Genomic DNA, 7,050 nt, shown 5'->3' with positions numbered 1-7,050 from the left:
TAGAGGTAACACCGTAAGTGATCAGGCCAAAACACAGGGGGAACTGGATCAAGTAGATAGAGGTAACACCGTAACTGATCAGGCCAAAACACAGGAGGAACTGGATCAAGTAGATAGAGGTAACACCGTAACTGATCAGGCCAAAACACAGGAGGAACTGTATCCAGTAGATAGAGGTAACACCGTAACTGATCAGGCCAAAACACAGGAGGAACTGGATCCAGTAGATAGAGGTAACACCGTAACTGATCAGGCCAAAACACTGGAGGAACTGGATCCAGTAGATAGAGGTAACACCATAACTGATCAGGCCAAAACACAGGAGGAACTGGACTCAGTAGCCAAAGGTAACACCGTAACTGATCAGGCCAAAACACTGGAAGAACTGGATCCAGTAGATAGAGGTAACACCGTAACTGATCAGGCCAAAACACAGGAGGAACTGGATCCAGCAGAAAGAGATAACACCGTAACTGACAGCCAAAACACTGGAGGAACTGGATCCAGTAGATAGAGGCAACACCGTAATTGATCAGGCCAAAACACTGGAGGAACTGGATCCAGTAGATAGAGGTAACACCATAACTGATCAGGCCAAAACACTGGAGGAACTGGACTCAGTAGCCTGAGGTAACACCTTAAGCAGTGGAGGAACTGGATCCAGCAGATGGAGGTAACACCATAACTGATCAGGCAAAAACACTGGACTCAGTAGCCTGACGTAACATCAGAACTGATCAGGCAAAAACAGTAGAGGAACTGGACCCAGTAGCCGGAGATAATACAAGAACTGATCAAACCAACACACTTGAGAAACTGGACTCAGTAAATCAAGGTAACACCATAACTGATCAGGCCAAAACACTAGAGGAACTGGACCCTGTAGCCAAAAGTAACACCAGAACTGATCAAGCCCCAACGGTAGAGGAACTGGACCCAGTAGCCAGAGGTAATACAAGAACTGATCAAGCAAAAATACTGGAGGAACTGGACCCTGTAGCCAGAGGTTACATCAGAACTGATCAAGCCAAAACAGTGGAGGAACTGAACTCAGTAGCCAGAGTTAGCATGAGAACTGATCAAGCCAAAACAGTGGAGGAACTGTATCCTGTAGCCTAAGGTAATACCAGAACTGATCCAGCCAAAACACATGAGGAACTGGACTCAGTAGCCAAAGGAACACCATAACTGATCAGGCCAAAACACAGGAGGAACTGGACTCAGTAGCCAAAGGTAACACCGTAACTGATCCGGCCAAAAACACAGGAGAAACTGGATACAGTAGATAGAGGTAACACCGTAACTGATCAGGCCAAAACACTGGAAGAACTGGATCCAGTAGATAGAGGTTACACCATAACTGATAAGGCCAAAACACAGGAGGAACTGGATCCAGTAGATAGAGGTAACACCGTAACTGATCAGGCCAACACACATGAGGAACTGGACTCAGTAGCCAAAGGTAACACCATAACTGACCAGGCCAAAACACAGTAGGAACTGGACTCAGTAGTCAAAGGTAACACCGTAACTGATCAGGCCAAAACACAAGAGGAACTGGATCCAGTAGATAGAGGTAACACCATACCTGATCAGGCCAAAACACAGGAGGAACTGGATCCAGTAGATAGAGGTAACAGCATACCTAATCAGACCAAAACACAGGAGGAACTGGATCCAGTAGATAGAGGTAACACCGTAACTGATCAGGCCAAAACACAGGAGGAACTGGACTCAGTTGCCAAAGGTAACACCATAACTGACAAGGCCAAAACACAGGAGGAACTGTATCCAGAAGATAGAGGTAACACCGTAACTGATCAGGCCAAAACACAGGAGGAATTGGATCCAGTAGATAGAGGTAACATCATAACTGATCAGGCCACAACACAGGAGGAACTGGACTCAGTAGCCTGAGGTAACACCTTCAGCAGTGGAGGAACTGGATCGAGTAGATAGAGGTAACACTGTAACTGATGAGGCCAAAACTCTGGAGGAACTGGATCCAGTAGATGGAGATACACCGTAACTGATCAGGCCAAAACACTGGAGGAACTGGACTCAGTAGCCTAAGGTAACACCTTAAGCAGTGGAGGAACTGGATCCAGTAGATAGAGGTAACACTGTAACTGATCAGGCCAAAACACAGGAGGAACTGGATCAAGTAGATAGAGGTAACACCGTAACTGATCAGGCCAAAACACTGGAGGAACTGGACTCAGTAGCCTAAGGTAACACCATAACTAATCAGGCCAAAACACTGGAGGAACTGGACTCAGTAGCCTGAGGTAACACCTTAAGCAGTGGAGGAACTGGATCCAGTAGATTGAGGTAACACCATAACTGATCAGGAAAAAAAACTGGACTCAGTAGCCTGACGTAACATCAGAACTGATCAAGCCAAAACAGTAGAGGAACTGGACCCAGTAGCCGGAGATAATACAAGAACTGATCAAACCAACAATGGAGAAACTGGACTCAGTAAATCAAGGTAACACCATAACTGATCAGGCCAAAACACTAGAGGAACTGGACCCTGTAGCCAAAAGTAACACCAGAACTGATCAAGCCCAAACAGTAGAGGAACTGGACCCAGTAGCCAGAGTTAATACAAGAACTGATCAAGCAAAAACACTGGAGGAACTGGACCCTGTAGCCAGAGGTTACACCAGAACTGATCAAGCCAAAACAGTGGAGGAACTGAACTCAGTAGCCAGAGTTAGCATGAGAACTGATCAAGCCAAAACAGTGGAGGAACTGTATCCTGTAGCCTGAGGTAATACCAGAACTGATCCAGCCAAAACACCGGAGGAACTGGATCCTGTTGCCAGAGGTAACACCAGAATCGATTAACACAAAACACTGGAGGAACTGGACTCCGAAGCCGGAGGTTACACCATAACTGATCAAACCAAAACACTGGTGGAACTGGATCCTGTAGCCACAGGGAATACCAGAACTGATCACGCCAAAACACTGGAGGAACTGGATCCTGTAGCCAGAGGTAACACCAGAACCAATCAAAGTAAAACATTGGATGAACTGGGCTCTGTAGCTGGAGGTTACACCATAACTGATCAAACCAAAACAGTGGAGGAACTAGATCCTGTTGCCAGAGGTAACACCATAACGTATCCCCCCAAAACACAGGAGGAACTGGATCCTGTAGCCACAGGTAATACCAGACTGATCAAGCCAAAACACTGGAGGAACTGGATCCTGTAGCTAGAGGTAACCTCAGAACTGATCAAGCCAAAACATTGGAGGAATTGGATCCTGTAGTCAGAGGTAACACCAGAACCGATCAACACAAAACATTGGAGGAACTGGACTCCGTAGCCGGAGGTAACACCATAACTGATCAAACCAAAACACTGGTGGAACTGGATCCTGTAGCCAGAGGTAATACAAGAACTGATCAAGCCAAAACATTGGAGGAACTGGATCCTGTAGCTACAGGTAACACCAGAACTGATCAAAGCAAAACATTGGAGGAACTGGACTCCGTAGATGGAGTTAACACCAGAACTGATCAAGCCAAAACACTGGAGGAACTGGATCCTGTCGCCAGAGGTATAACCAGAACCGATCAAAGCAATGTCATGAAATGTTAACGAAAAGATTTGGGTAATTCCACATATGAGCAACCAGTTCACAGATCCTGCCGCAGAGCATCAAAGAGATAATGTCATTGTTGAATTGAAAGACTATTTTTGAGGACATTCAACTTGCATAAGTGTGCATCTGTGATTTTAAAAAAAGTCAAACCCAGACCCCTCCACCCCCCTAAAAAGCTCTCTGATTGGAAAAACAGCTTCTGTGAAGGCCGAAAATACTGAATTCCATCATAATACAGAAAACTTTCACCCAATTCGTTTACAGGGGGTATAGGTAATGGTTGAGTGGTGTGTGTCCTAGTGAGAACAATTAAAATGGGGTTATAGAATGGTTGAATGAAATTGAGATAACAACAGGGACATAGAGAATGATTAAGTGGTGTGTGTCCTAGTAAGAACAACCAAAGGGGGTTATAGAATGGTTGAGTGACCTTGAGATAACAACAGGGGCATAGAGAATGATTGAGTGGTTTGTGTCCTAGTGAGAACAATCAAAAGGGGATTATAGAATGGTTGAGTGACCTTGAGATTACAACAGGGGCATAGAGAATGATTGAGTGGTGTGTGTCCTAGTGAGAACAATCAAAAGGGGGTTATAGAATGGTTGAGTGACCTTGAGATAACAACAGGGGCATAGAGAATGATTGAGTGGTGTGTGTCCTAGTGAGAACAACCAAAGGGGGTTATAGAATGGTTGAGTGACCTTGAGATAACAACAGGGGCATAGAGAATGATTGAGTGGTGTGTGTCCTAATGAGAACAATCAAAAGGGGGTTATAGAATGGTTGAGTGACCTTGAGATAACAACAGGGGCATATAGAATGGTTGAGTGGTGTGTGTCTTAGTGAAAACAACCAAAAGGGGGTTATAGAATGGTTGAGTGACCTTGAGATAACAACAGGGGCATAGAGAATGATTGATTGGTTTGTGTCCTAGTAAGTACATTCAAAGGGGTTAAAGAATGGCTTAATGACCTTGAGATAACAACAGGGGCTTAGAGAATGGTTGAGTGGAGTGCTGCCTTGAGAGAACATGGGAATATAGAATCATTAAGTGTTTTTTTAGCATTGAGGGAGACAACAGGGGAAACACAGAATGGTTGAGTGGTGTGTGTCCTAGAAAGAAAACCATAAAAGGGGTTATAGAATGGTTGACTGACCTTGAGATAACAACAGGGGCACAGAGAATGTTTGAGTGGTGTGTGTCCTAGTGAGAACAACCGAAAGGTGGTTATAGAATGGTTGGGTGACCTTGAGATAACAACAGGGGCACAGAGAATGGTTAAGTGGAGTGTTGCCTTGAGAGAACAACAGGGAGATATAGAATGATCCAGTGGTGTGTGCCACAAAGAACAACTGCAGGAATTAAGAATGTTTGAGTGGTTTGTGACCTTTACAGAACAACAGAAGGACAGAGAACAGTTGAGTGATGTATGAGTTTAAGAGAAAAATGGGGAAAGGGATAGAGGATGAGTGGTGTGTGGCATTGAAAGAACAACACTCAGAATAGACAATTGCAAACTGGTGCATGGCCTTGAGTTAACAACAGTGGGGAAAGAGAATGGCTGTGTGGTGTGTGGCCTTGAGAGAGCAACAGGGGGAAAAAACAGAATGGTTGACTGGAGTGTTGCCTTGAGATAACAACAGGGGAAACATACAATGGCTGACTAGTGTGTGGCCTTGAGATAACAACAGGGGAAATAGAGAATGACTAAGTGGTGTGTGGCATTAAGATAAAAACAGGGGAAATAGAGAATGGCTGTGTGGTGTGTGGCCTTGAGATAACAACAAGGGAAACATATAATGGCTGAATGGTTTGCGGCCTTGAGATAACAACAGGGGAAACAGAAAGTGGCTGAGTGATTTGCGGCCTTGAGATAAAAACAGGGAAACAGAGAATGGCTGTGTGATGTGTGGACTTGAGATAACAACAGGGAAACAGATAATGGCTGAGTGGTGGGTGGCCTTGAGAGAACAGCAGGGGAAATATAGAATGGCTGAGTGGTGTGAGGCCTTCAGATAACAACAGGGGAACATATAATAGCTGGGTGGTGTGTGGCCTTGAGATAACAACAGGGCAAACAGAGAATGGCTGAGTGGTGTGTGACCTTCAGATAAAAACAGGGGAAACACACAATGGTTGAGTACCCGGTGACCTTGAGAGAACAGCAGGGGCAACAAGAATGGCTGGTGTGTGGTCTAGAGATAACAACAGAGGAAACAGAGAAGGGGTGAGTGGTGAGTGGCCTTGAGATAACAACAGGAGAAATATAGAATGGTTGAGGGTGTGTGCCATTGAGATAACAACAGGGGAAACAGAGAATGGCTGACTGGTGTATTGCCTTTAGATAAATAACAGGGGAAATAGAGAATGGCTGAGTGGTGTGTGATCTTCAGACAACAGCAGGGTAAATATAGATTGATTAAGTGGTGTGTGACCTTGAGATAACAACAGGGGGAATAGAGAACCAGGCTGAGTGGAGTGTGGTCTTGAGAGAACAGCAGGGGAAAAGAGGAAATAGAGATTGATTAAATGGTATGTGACATTGAGGTAAAGGTGAAATAGAGAACCCAGCTGAGTGGAGTGTGGTCTTAGGAAAACAACAGTGGGAATGGATAATGGTTTGGTGATGTGTGGCCTTAAGAGAACAACAGTCTTGGAGGTGAGAGGGTTTTATCTCCATCTTCATCTATTGTAATTGTTACTTTTGCTTTCATTCCTGTAACTGCAAGTTTCTGTCAAGTGTTTTCATGTGTCTTTAGCCAGGAATAACTTCAAGCATAGAACATATTAACTCATTACCAATGTACTGGTATCAAAAGAATAACCACAACCTACATCCATCCCAGAGAAACCTGTTTATCCAGCAAACATTGGAAGTTCAAAGACTGGCTTAATGGTAAAATCATGGAAATGTTATAAGCAATCCTGGCAATTATCTGTACTTTGTGAGAAGCAGTTATCCCCCTTTGTGATTCACCACTACCAAAGGATATATTATAGGACCAAAGGCACAAACTACACTGAGAAACACCTTATACAAAAGTTTATACACTTTTTAATTACCCTAATTCCAGGATGAAAATAGATGTCTGCACCTTTTTCAATAATTGAAATCAAAATTCACTAATAATAAGTGATACCATACAGTACAGCAGAGATCTGTTCAATATTAAAATCATGCTAAAAGTTCTGCAAGGGAAAAGTACATTCAACCTAGATATATTCTTCTGTAAACTGGGCACTGCACTTGGTAGACAGGCGTTATTAACACTTCTTTCTAGTTTTGTTTGTTTTAGAAATCAATGATAAATTTGATTATTATTAGAAATTGAAAACTATTTTATTTGGATGGTAATGATAGCGTGAATCAAGATGGAACTCATATTGCTGTATCTTAATTTTGCTGTGATACTCAAATTAATAAAAGAAA

At 43.6% G+C, this 7,050-nt stretch overlaps 1 protein-coding gene across 1 annotated transcript in view; it reads right to left on the bottom strand.

Moving 5' to 3' along the window:
• The window catches only part of LOC128237288 (activating signal cointegrator 1 complex subunit 3-like), a 136,218-nt gene that overhangs the window by 39,558 nt on the left and 89,610 nt on the right, over positions 1–7,050 (bottom strand).

Source organism: Mya arenaria, chromosome 6 (genome assembly GCF_026914265.1).
Source record: "Mya arenaria isolate MELC-2E11 chromosome 6, ASM2691426v1".
In the NCBI taxonomy this organism is placed as follows: domain Eukaryota; kingdom Metazoa; phylum Mollusca; class Bivalvia; order Myida; family Myidae; genus Mya; species Mya arenaria.
This window is presented reverse-complemented; position numbering and strand designations above follow the sequence as displayed.